This window comes from Nilaparvata lugens, chromosome 6 (assembly GCF_014356525.2).
Source record: "Nilaparvata lugens isolate BPH chromosome 6, ASM1435652v1, whole genome shotgun sequence".
NCBI lineage: Eukaryota > Metazoa > Arthropoda > Insecta > Hemiptera > Delphacidae > Nilaparvata > Nilaparvata lugens.
The window spans coordinates 191,420-205,110 of NC_052509.1; the positions used below are offsets into that span (position 1 = coordinate 191,420).

At 33.2% G+C, this 13,691-nt stretch overlaps 1 protein-coding gene across 1 annotated transcript in view; it reads right to left on the bottom strand.

Moving 5' to 3' along the window:
- LOC111061282 (ABC transporter G family member 23-like) overlaps nucleotides 1-4,914 on the bottom strand; it is a 44,526-nt gene extending 39,612 nt beyond the window's left edge. The window contains exon 1 of the mRNA XM_039429866.1: nucleotides 4,280-4,914. The gene's annotated coding sequence lies outside the window, so the exon portion shown is untranslated. The remainder of the gene's footprint in view (nucleotides 1-4,279) is intronic.
- Nucleotides 4,915-13,691: the final 8,777 nt, after the last annotated feature.

Below are 13,691 nucleotides of genomic sequence, written 5' to 3' on the forward strand. Positions count from 1 at the left end.
TCTAATAAAATGCTTTTTCCAGCTCATCTGCTTTGACCTTAGACTAGTCTATATTTGCTCATCTCATTGGAACAGTACACGGTATATAGAAGAAATGATACGATTTCCAAAAATAATAATTGGTATCATGATAAACCAGACATAATACTGAGTAGCTCACAAGCTCAGCAGCCCACATCTAAAATTAAGCACTCACTAATAGAACTTGCACTTGAGAATTTGATAAATGATTCCAATCATCGGCTAACTTCGATCAATTATGACGTCACAAATACCCACACCAGATGAATATTTTTACAAGCCATGATTTTTCTCTAGAGCTTTTACAATTCTTGACAAAAAATATCCACAAACAATAGGCACAGATCAACAGTGTCAACATTAGCAAACAATTCACTTTACGCAATTGACTAGTTAGACCAGATTATGGTCACAGTCAATGTTAAATAACACCAACAAGTTCTGTTCGAACAATGATTTATATGTGATACAAACACATTGAACGTAGAATATTATTTTGTTGCATCACAAATAAAATGGAAAATAAAGAATGAAGCTGATACAGAAGATGACTGATTATCGTGCATGACAGAAATTTAGATCACCAGTCGTGACAGTGGACTTTTTTCAGTTCAACAATTTTTAGTAAACAATTTAAGAAAAGGTATACCTTCTACAAGATTCATGCTACCGGTTCGGTGATACAAGCCTTAAAAATACCAATAATTTTTAAAATCTGAAATGCTTATAGAAATCTCAGTTCAGATACATAGTAAATAATTTCAGGAAGGGTAGAAGCTCTATAAGATTCATACTACCGGTTTGGTAATTCAAGCCTTAAAAATACCAAATCCTAAAATGCTTATAGAAATCTCAGTTCAGATACATAGTAAACAATTTCAGAAAGGGCAAAACCTCTATAAGACTCATACTACCAGTTTGGTAATTCAAGCCTTAAAAATACCAACAATTATTATTAAAATCTAGAATGCTTATAGAAATTTCAAAAGGAACCAAGGCTACTCAATGTGAAACTTGATGAATCGCAAATCAAACTTAAGAAATGCAGAAATTTCAAACACTCCACATTAGTAACTGACGAAAACTTCCATGATAATTATCAATAATTGAAGATTTTCGGATCAAGAATCATTGATAATATTCCAATTTTCGTCATAATGTGGAGTATTTCAAATTTTGTGGAGACTTCCCGAAGATTATTCTAAATTCTATTAATGGTTAATAGAACACGGCTTGAAGGTTTCTGTCATATTATGAGCCTTCTTATCATACCAAGAGGAGAAAAATTATAAGAAGAGAACTCTCATTCTCTCATCCACTATTCAACTTGATTTCAATTTCTCCCATTTCAATTTGTCAATCCCACATGAACGTAATTTGTAGTCATCGAATAATCTATTGAAAAAAATTCTCAGCATTTAATTATTGTATTATTTCCTTTCAGAATCTAATTTACAACTACAGTTTTATTCTATCTATCAACTATGTCCTCTCCTTCCCCGTGACATTGATTCCTTCAGTATCCTAATCTTTACAATACTTTTTCTTCACCAATCTTATGAGTCTTCCATCCAAATCCAATGATAATCACAAAAACCACATAACTCTGTTGCACTCACAACACCACTGATATGTTCTTTCTAACTTGTCATTACAAAGAAGAAAACTTTCACCATCCCATGACATAATCACAAAACATCAAACCAATGTAAGAACTCTTTGTCAATTTAATTGAACATAACACAAGTCATAACTCAATATTACGGTATTTTAACTCTATTTCTTTTCTATGAGGCTGGTAGCACACAGTAAATAGATATCACACAAAATACGTTGTTACATAAAATATGAAATACCTATCTGAGGGTTTTATTCGCAAAAATTTCGTCATTCCTGAACATTCTCAAACCTTTCCATCCGTGGAATCAGCCAAGCAGTAACAGTAATTAACTAATTACTGAGAGAATAATAAATAATTATGACTTTATGACAACACTTTCCCATTTAGTCAAAGCTATAGTTTAAAATAAACGTTAGTGTCGCTAGCTGTTAATTATCGAATGTCTGCTAATTTTATAGACAACTTCTCTTTTAACTGTGTAATTAGTTAGATGTGAAATGGGTCAGTGGCCCCACCTTTACCTCTAAAAGTTCTAGAATGAAGATAATATTGGAAAGAGATGAATAGTTGGTACAGAATATGAGTAAGTGAAAATCAATTTATAAACTTCTTGGATAATAATAATTGTTCAATGGGATTTTTTTAATTGAAATTTGGAAAAAACATGAGAAGTAGGTACTGAATATTAATTATATCGATAACATCGTCTGATTTTTTTTGTTCTATTTTCTGGCGAATCTTCCATTGCCAGTTTACTGAGTTCACGTCCATCTCTTTCTCTATCTCCCTATCTCTCATCTATCTTCCATCTCTCATCGATTGCTAAGAAAGCATTTGCGAATGGTGATTTGAGAGAGTACCTGACTCTCGTATTGTGAGAACAACCAACACCCTGACTTGCAAATTCCAGGTTCGTTTATTTAGCAACCCATTTGGCGAAAACCGTTAGTTTCGCATCTTGATTTTAGAGTTCAACAATCACCCGTCCTACCATCTGTCATTCGTGGAGGGCTAATTTTTCATGAAGACTGATCATCAAAAGTTTAACAATCATTAATCATTTCTCATTTATGAAAGGCTGCTACTTTATGAGACTACTTGATTACTTTTAATGGAACTATATATCTCTAAACTGTAGTCACGTGTCGTAGGAGCTAGGCCTATCTTCTTTTGAAGACCTCAATGCAAATTGAATTGAATTGAATTGCCTTTATCAAGGGTGGAGTTAGGACTCTTGGTCCTCTCTGCCACGCAAGTCACGCAAACCTTCAAAATGATAGGCTAATACCGGCATTCAAAATCATCTTCAATTTTGTTCTAGTCCCAGTCATGAAAACAACAAAATTATAAAAGAGATGAATATAGAACAAAAATATTGAAATTCCAAATCTCTACTGTCTAATAGAGGGAATCATATCAAATTTTAAAAAAATCCCTAACGTTAGCCCATATGAAATGAGAATGAATTTAAAAATTATGTTTTTCACATTCAAACCTCGACGGCTGCTTACATATTATATGTGAAAGTTCAAAACAGGAAGTTAATTATAACAGAAAAGAAAGTTCATTCTTTATACCATATAAATAATGCTATAAACCAACAAATATGAATTACATCATTCCCGAAAAAGAAGTAACACATAATTATTTGAAGAATGAAAAAGCAAAATTTCGTTTGATTACGGATCTACTTTTTCTTACAAAGCTTCGTATAATTCTATAGAACCTTCTAATTTTCTTATGGATCCCTTTACCGTTTAATAGCATTTTGAAACACAATAACCTACTTCGGAGCTTATTCGTATAATTCTATACGGCCTTCTATTTTTTTTATAAATCCCTTCAGTCTCAATTTGTATAAAAACAATCCTATAGAAGAACATTATGCTTAAGGTACCGTACGTCTGGTAGAAGCAGAAACTAGAATCAGGAAGGAGATAGTAATTCCACTTCCACAAAGCTGAAAAGAGGAAACGTGTGAAAGTAGGAAGAAGCCGTGGAAAGAGCAGAACAAGCATGATCGAGTTGAGGAGACACACAGTCATAAGATGAGAGTTGCCCATTTGGTTAATCTATGCTCTTTGGTGTAAGGGAGAACAAAGAGGGGAAATGAGTAGAGAATTAAAGATTGATTGATTGATTTATCTGTCACATGCCATGTCTTGAAAAACCTATGAAAGAGAGGAGATTACAGACGATTTAATGGGAATTGAAATTGAAAATTGTTTCAACTAATCAGAACTGAAACATAATTCATAACTCTGTAATCAAATACAAAAAAAACAAATTCCTGCACTGTAGATTAACACACGCACAAGATGAAAGAAGAGTATTACAGAGAATAGGTAGTTTATCCAAAAAATAGATAAAACACTTTGAAATGAGAGAATAGGGAAGAAAACTGAAATGAAAACTGATGAATAATGAGTCAGTATACCTAAAGTACTCAGTATAGTACTAATCTCTCTAAGTAAGAGAGATTGAAGAGATTAGATTAAGATTAAGTAAGATTAAGTAAGAAAGATGGAAACAATAATTGTGGCAAATACTCCAAATAAACCGTTCAACTTATACATTCATAAAATATCCACATCTATAATCAACTTACAATACTAAAAAATTGAAAAATTTACTCACCTGAAGAACCTGAGGTTTGAAGAAGACCGCACACTGTGACGATGAACTCAAACTGAATTTCAATACAATTTCTACAATGAAGATACACTCGCCTGATCTCACAGATCAATCTAGAAAGAATTCAGTTCGAACACTTAAACAAATTCCAGCACTGTAGAATAACACACGCACAAGATGAAAGGAGAGTCTTACAGAGAATAGTTTATCCAGGAACACATAGATAGGATTGTAGGAGATTTGTCTTTAGTGGAGTATTCCGTTTTCTGTAATGAGTTTTACAACTGATATTAGTTTACAACTGATATTTAGTTTTATAACTGATATTACTTCTGTAGTTTTACAACTGATATCTCGTATTTTGCTACGATTTGTATAACAGATTACTACAGCAACTTGAGAGATGTTTTATGAGTCGTTTAATACAGACTAACCTGAGGATCTCGTCAGATCAGTTAGTTAGAAAGTACAACACGCTAAGCAGAGGTATCGCGAGCACACTACACTCACACACATTCGGAGAGGCAACAGAAAGTTATTGAATAACAGATGCACAGATGGAAGTCACTCACTCTCTCTCTCTGTCTCTCTCTCAGCGGTCAGGTCTCTCGGAGACAAGTCAGGTAGAAGGTTGGTGCGGTAATGACTGCATCCCTACTCTCCCGGCAGGAGACTTGGTTCCCCTAGACATCAATCTCGATCCCCTCCCCTAACTGACAGAAACTATCGAAATATAGTGCGGCTTAACCCACCAGCAATGCTGGAAGGTGAGAGCGTATACCTATGGGTGAGAAGAAGGATATAGTAGAAGTGGGATATAGTTAGGGTAATAATCACAGTTAAGTCTATATTTTGAGGATGAGAATCGTATACCTATGGGTCAAAAATGGGATATAATTCAGGTAATAATCACAGTGAAGTCTATATTTTGAGGATGAGAATACTTTATCCAAGTGGACTGAAATCTATGAAGCCTAGATATCAGGATAGGATAATGTAGGCTACTCGATCCCAAAGATAGTATATAGTATATTGTATGCTATTATTGACTTCATCCAAGTACAAACAACATTCCAATCTGTAATAGAGGAATGTAAAGGGAAAAGTGTAACATGAATAATGCCCCAATAGCTTAATTTAGCTTATATTTTTAATAAAATGTTGTATAGCATAAAGAATTTTGAATCCGAATTTAATTAGTCTGATTGAAATAGCAAAACTGAAAAATAAATTATATGAAGGAGCTAGAATCTCAAAGTTAAAAACAGTGCTACGGAAAAACTAAGCTCTTCTGTTCTCTCTACGAAAAAAGTAAAAACTTAACTTTTACTTTTAAGAGAACAGAAGAGCTTAGTTTTTCCGTAGCACTGTTTTTAACTTTGAGATTCTAGCTCTGTGTGATCTGTGCCACTGAATGAAATAATAGTGGACTGTAAGAAATGCTTTTGTAAATAAAAATTGTTAAGATGTATGAATTGTATATTTATTGTACTACTGCACAAATCCAACATGCCAAAAAATGAATGATAATTTATAATAAAACTGGTAGCTGGGAAGACGCCAATAAAAAAATAAGGTTTAAGTAAAACAATCCAATAGATTTATTATATACTCTGAGAAACGTGACATATTGTCTTAAATTTAGGAAATGCCACACAGGGCAGTTGACTGACGAGAAATAAAAAATGACATAGTAAAAAATTGAAACAGTAAAAATTGAGATTGTCAATTGATAAATGCTGACTTGATAACAGGAAAATTTAATTTAGGTACAAGACCAAATTCCTAGTGAAATTGATTGATACATTACAAACCATGATGCATGTACTGAAATACTGAAAATGTATAACTGAAAAACTTATATATTATATATAGCAAACATACATTTATGAATAAAGTGCCTACAGTAATAAATTCTGGGACTTGAATGTTATAATTTTAGCATTGAGATCGTTCGTCATTCAAATTAAAAAACAATTTGTGACTAATGAATAAGTATAAACCTACTATATGTAATGCTCCGTAATGAGCTAGTGCATAAATTCAAAGAGAAAATAAACCTTCAAATGACAATAAGTAATAGAGAAAAGTCAGGTCAATGAGTAATCGCAAAAAATACAAAAGGTAAATGTAGTTTGACAATAAAGAACAATTAAATATAAATACTAAATGTTGAGTAATAAACAAACGCTTTCAGGACATATTAAAACCTTTGTAGTTCTGGATAGGTTTTATTAGATACACTAAATAATCATGAGTTGAACGTCAATTGAAAAGCATATATTCAATGTAATTAATAATTTTAAAGACAATATAAAATAGGTAGTACAGTGAAATGAAACAGACACTGTATTCAAGAACGTAATTGACAATGGCTTAGACTAACTTTAAATGATAGATCAATAAGTCTGATATGATCAGATATATCATGATAAGATAAAAGTAAAAACATAGGTCATAAGTCATAAAATGTGATCAAATTGAATACACAAACAAAAGGTTAATTGGAAATTGATCGATATTTAAATAAGTCAATATGAAAAATGTAAAGTACAAATACTTGCAATACTTCCAAAAATATTGGTAAAAAGTTGTGTCTACAAATGGGAATCGCGACTTTAGAATAAATAATTCCAAGTAAACCCTGAAAAGGTCAAATAATAATTAAACAAACAAGGCAATTGAACAAATAATGAAAAATGCTGATAATGATTCAAAATTGATACAGAATACTTATCTAATGCATGAATAGCATGAGATCCAATCTTGAATTGGATGGGCAGTACATCGAGACCCCCTCGATGATACCGGACGATGGTGGAGACCTGGATGGACCCACGAAATGGAGCGGACCAGAGCGAGCTACCGGAGCTGGACTGGACGGCGAGCCATGAAGAGCGGCGACTTGGATGACCCGCAAGCAGGACAAGAATCAATCCGAGCGACAGACTCCGGACTGGAATGGTGACGAATCAGGATAGCCAACAGCGATGGCTCAGTGGTGACGACACAGGAACGGCGGCGACACAGCGATGAGTGGGTAATGTCAGGTTAACTATTGTCAGTGCAATACGGGCAAGACTGACACAATGACGGTGTGACACAGTTGAGATATGCAACACATAAACTTGAAAGTAACGTAGCTGAAGATTCACTGAATTTGAATTGAATGAACCGTCCAAAAGTTAGGCACGGTGAATGAAATGCAAAGCTAATTGAGTTGGCTACGGCCAAAAAATCACAACACTGATGCTAAGTGAATGTCTGAATAGACAACCATCCAAATGCTTGGCATGGTGAATGAAATGTAACAAATGTTCGTAGATCACTAAAAGAACTGATTGAAACTGATACACCATCTACGGGGTAGACATGAAAATTGCTAATACTTCGATCTAGCAATGAATGATTAGGTAGCTAGCTGACTAACCTAACAAAAAACGGATACAGAGCAGAACGTCTGACTGCACCGTGAAATGATGAGAGTGTGATCTTGGAATGCAAGCAACACACCAGTAATAATGTCCCGCGAGACCAGAATTACTTCAATGAAACGAATGAATGCGAAATTGGGCCTCAAGCCCTACCACAAAATGCCTACCGCAAATGAATGTTCAGTTCAATCATATAACTTGTTGCTGAATGTTGAATGTTCTGGAAACTTGATTTTCATAATCAGTAGTATGAAAATGATTTGAGTTCTCACACTGAGAAGTGAATAAATTTGGATTGAAGATAAAAATTCGAAATAATCGTGACGAATGAAACGTGCTCTGACATACCAAATACTGAGATTGAAGATATTTCACAAACAAACGAACCGAAAATACTGAAACTTTATCGAAGCACTGGAAGAAACATTCTACGTTGAATAAACATGAATTTAAAACTTGAGAATTGAAAATTTTGAATTGAAAGCGACGAAAATTGAAGAACGGAAAAAAGCTGATGTGAACTGTTACGCCATTTTTGTGTGAAGAAGGAAACAGGAAAGTGCATGCACGAATTGCGTTGTAAGAAGCTACGTATAGCCACGTCGATGAAAAAGATATGCGTAAAAAACGTCTAGACACGGTAGGAAATACTCCAAAATAATATTAAATAATACCAAAATGTACAATAAAATTAATGTACAAATGTAGCATGACAAAAAACTGATGTAATCCGTGAACTGCAGAAAACACAGTAAAAGTGGACCGATGACAAAGTGACTTGCGCACTAACACGACAAGTTGGGACAAGAACACAATGCATAGTGCGAAATCTGACAAGCTCCTTCATATAATTTATTTGTCAGTTTTGCTATTTCAATTAGACTAATTAAATTCAGATTCAAAATTCTTTATGCTATACAACATTTTATTAAAAATATAAGCTAAATCAAGCTTTTGGGGCATTATTCATGTTACACTTTTCCCTTTACATTCCTCTACTACAGATTAGAATGTTGTTTGTACTTGGATGAAGTCAAGAATAGTATACAATGTAATATTTATACTATATACAATTCTTGGTATCAAGTAGCCTACTTTATTCTATCCTGAAATTCTAGACTTTGAGTATTCATGAGATTTTGAGTATCTTTTTGCAAAACCAAGAAAAATGTTGTACCACCCACAAAAACTAACAGTCATGATGAAAGATTGAGTTGAGTATAGCACCTGAAGCTTTAGACCTTGCATAAAATTTTCTCAGGTTTATTTAAAACTGTTTGTAGTTAAAATGTTTTGTTAGTATGTTTTAAGTATTCGCTATATATTTTAAGGGTGGGGACTCTCCCCCCCATGGGGCGGTAACCCCCCCCGTAAGCCATAACCGGAAAATAAAAAAAAATAACGGAATCGTATTTTACATATTATTTGAAGAAAAAAACTTCCTTACGACTTTTCCTGAAAATGCTTTCCCTTGGAGTTACAGCGGTTTGAAAATTTGAATTTTCACCCCTCAAATCCACGGTTTTCCCTTAATAAATCGAAAAGTACACGTCAGAAAATGAAGTTTAATGGCTTAAAAGAAAGCTAATTGAAACTGAAAAAAAATCAGCTTTTTTCGGCTATTGGGAAAATAGTTACAGTTCATCAAAGATGGCGCTGTCACTGACAACTCTCATTTTTCACTCTTTACCCCCAATTTTCTCAGAAATGGCAATTTGAACACAAAAAATTGTAAGGACCTTTTTTTTAAATATTTAAATTTGCTTCAATTTGAGACCAGTTAGAGGTCTCTAACATTCTTCAAAGGAAAGTTATGACCAAAAAAATAAATTTTTTTTTTTTTGGCCGGAAGAAAATGGCCTGTGGAAAGCGAGGGAAATTTCCGAACTGAAAATCCAAATAGCAGGTGCTTAAACATATAATTTCACATACTCACACAAATTTTGATGTACTTGCTAAGTACACTTTTTGATCCAGACAATTTTATGTAATTCGAAACGTGCATTTTTTCAACGAATGTTACAGTTTTCCAGAGAGAATAAGAGTGGGAAATGTATTCAGTATACAATAAAATTACACATATGTTTGCCGCCATTTCCACGAGTTTTCCGAAACTTTTTTTCCCCCGTGTAGGACCTGCGTATCTTATAACATGGCCATTTTTAGCCCTAAATTAAATTTTAACTGCTCCAATTTTGTCCATAAATTTTAAGCTGAGAAGTCTTGTATTGAAAAACAAAAATACTAACGACAAGTAATTTTTTTATAAATAAAGGAAGATATATGGTTTTAGCCTACTATGGTACACAGTTTCAGTCCATCAATGATTTCAGGTGCCATTCTTATATAACTGGTGTTATAAGAAATACTATCAGAGGAAGCTTGAAACTAGAATCTTTAATACCAACTGAAGATGCTTGCTTACAAAATTTTAAGCGAACATATTTACAGGTTCAAACGTGGTTAGGACAGAATCTAGACCCTACCCAATGGGGTTGGGAAATGAAAAACTCTTTACTGCTTCCAATTCCAATGGAAAAAGCTGCAGCTCCTGATGAACTACTGAGAACTTTATTTTGCAATTGTGAGACAGGATGTGGATCCAGATGCGGGTGTAGAAAGGGAGGTGTACACTGTTCACCAGCTTGCTTAAAATGCAGAGAATTTGGTTGTACAAACAATCCACAACCAATCCTCAACAACAACGCTGACATTCTAGAACAACAATTAGCAACTACTATGGGAGAGGATAATACTGTTTGAATATTTTAAATAATGTAACTTTTTAAACAATTTAAAAAAATTGTAAAAATATTTTATTTATTAATAAAGTGTACTTTGGTTTCATTAATTATTGTTTCAAATTATTTTTTATATCGTTACCCTTTAAAATAAAAAAAAAAATTTCATGAAAATCGAATGCAATTTAGCACTTTTGCCTTAAGGGTTGCCCTTCGACCCATAAAATTGCAGGGAAAATTAAATTTATAAAATTTGTGTTCTAATTCTTTAAGTTGCTTCCCATTAAAACAACATTCAAATAAATTTTTATGATAATTTAACGCTACATACACATTTTGCCCTTAAGGGCTGCCCTTTGGGTTTTGATGGAATATATAAGTTTCAAACATTTCAATTCATTTTTTAAATCGCTGCCCTTTTAAACACACGCAGTAAAAATTTTATTGAAATATAACGAAAGTTACCAAATGTTGCCCATAAATGTGCCCTTTTAAACCCTTACGTTGGGCTCATTTTGTATCTAACATTGGTATTTAACTAATTTTTAATATTTCAAAAAAATTTGGGCCTTTAATTAATTATTTTCGCATTTTTTTCGAAATTTTATAACTTTTTTTTATTTTACCCATTTTTACCCCTTTTTTAACCCTTAAAGGGTTAAATTCAATTTTCCCCGCCCTGAAAACTTATAGCGTTTTTTCTACACATCCTAACGAACAATTTGAGCTATTAAAGATTTAAAATCGAGGCTGTGGTTTTTTTTGTTTCACTTTTCGATATTTACGGTTTCAGGTGCTATACTAGTTGTATGGGAGCAAGAGTTGTACTATATTATATTGGCATTGGCTTTTAATTTCGACTTGTGGCACTGATGCAGCATAATAGTGTATTGACAGACTTTTAGCATGAAGAACCAGATTTTGTTTTTTTTTTTTTTGACTTGTGGCAGTATTGCAGCCGGGGTGCGAATAGTTTTCTGAAACTGGTGCAACTGTTCAAGTTATTCTTTAAATCTCATTTTCCTAGTTCCACCTATAAGTATCATAAAGAAAACGATTTGCACAAAAGCTCCAGGAAACTTCATAACCAAGGTACAACGTTATAATATAGATTCGATAAATTGTTTTTTATTGATGTATTGAGCTTTATTACATTGAGTTTGTGGTTTGATCATTTTGAATTTTCTGGAGAACTGAATTTTGTCGTGCTGTGATGACTTGAATAGGGATGAGCTTTCGGATGTAACGTTGTATCGTTTTTTATTATCTTGTTAAGTGTACTTTTGTTGAGTTTTACAGTGTCTTGTTAGATGTGTTTCTTCGTGTAGTTTGTATGTGTTGCACTGTTGTTTGGTTGATGTGACTGATTGTGTTTAGTTGTGTTGTGTGTGATTAATGTGCACAGATTGATGTGTAGTTGAAGTTATAATTAATTGTTAAAACTGTAAGAGTTGAATTCAATAATCGTTGTACTAATATTGAGTTATGTATTGAACTCATCACTAAAATATAACTCAATTCATCACAAGTTCACAACATTGCTCAGCCCATCACAACACAACTGGCCACAACACAACTGTTACATACAACACAACATGAAATGGAAAGTAATCCATTTAGGAGTCATGATTATGGCAGTATGAGTAACAGTCTCTAGCACTATATTAGCCTACTTATGCTTCGAACCGGTTGTGATAGAGATTTTCATAACTTTTATCAGCGCGGTAAGCAAATGCCAACTGCATCTCTGCATTTCCTTTCTTGCATTCATTATTACTGCATTTCCTTGAGCATCTGGTTCTCTCAAAAACTGACCGGAAATTTATTCACAGTGCTATTTCTTCAACTTTCACATGTTCACAAATGGTTGAGTGGATAATTTAGAGTCATGTAGTAAGGTGGTTAAAACTAGTCCAATTTTAGATTCTGATTAATAATTGCATCCTAATACCTATTTTTAATTTATCTAGGAAAAACCTTACGTTAATTTGTTAGAGACCCTTCAGCTCTGTAATTCTTTATTTCTATTAATAAAAGAGGGCAATCACATATTAGTTTTAGAAGAAATATTTTAGTATTATTTTAAATATTATTAGCTGGAACTAATAAAACAATATCAAAATCTTGAAGCACCCTTTTATAACTAGATGTTGAACTATTTTAAATATTTTTGAAAATGAAAGGGTGCTTCAAGATTTTTATATTAATTTAAAAAGTAGCCCATGTGAATGAAGTGTTTTGAAGGAATGAAGTGTTAGCTGGAATTTTAAGTTCATAATGCTATCATACTCAATGAAGGAATTCATATGCGTTGACGCTTGGAGTAAACGTATACAGGAATCCGAGTCAGGTGTTTTATTTGACTAGCGTGTCAGACAGTAAGCTGGAGAAAGTTATGTTTGGCTCCTTGTTTAGGTTAACTCAATCAGACTCTCTCTCTCTTTCTAGGCCGCTCAACTTTGCTCTCTCTCTCTCTCTCTCTCTCTCTCTCTCTATTGCTCTCTCTAACACTCACTCGAACTCTGCCAGTCTGATATTACATTTAAAGAGACAAAATGGGGTAGCCTGTTGTCTCCATAAATAAATTATTAATTTACTTTTCACGATGTAATTACTCAATTTTCATTCTCTCTGTTATGGGTGAGGGAGCACATATAATGAAAAAGAAACATCTATTTTATTTGCTCACCAATACCAATACAACGAAGAACTTACGTATCCTAAAATTATCACGGTACCTTCTCTCAGATATTGAATTTATAGCAAACTCATCACAGTCATCAGTCAGCATCATGCCATCTTGTTTTATGGTTTAGACCATAAAACATGTGTTAGAACCATTTTCCAGTATTAATCAAAGTGGCTTGACAGGAGGCTTTTGATTACAAATAATAATAGTTCTCATAAAGAATATACTTATGTTGTTATCATAAAAACACTTTTTTTTAAATACAGAAATGTGATGCAAAATGTGTATCATTTAAATCAGCTCAAGATGATTGAGGGTCAAGAATAACTGATCACCTTAAATTTTTAATTGAAAATAATATGCTGGTTCAGTCTTTTTTTATGAAAGAGTATATTATTAGTATATATTGTATTACTGTATATCGTATAACGCATTTTCCGTGTTTTCAAAAAGAGCGGTTCACTCAAAAGTCGAGGGCATGGTCACATGGTAGCTCTCGATGTATGAAATATCGACTATCGATATTGAACAAGCCCTCCAATTTAAAATCA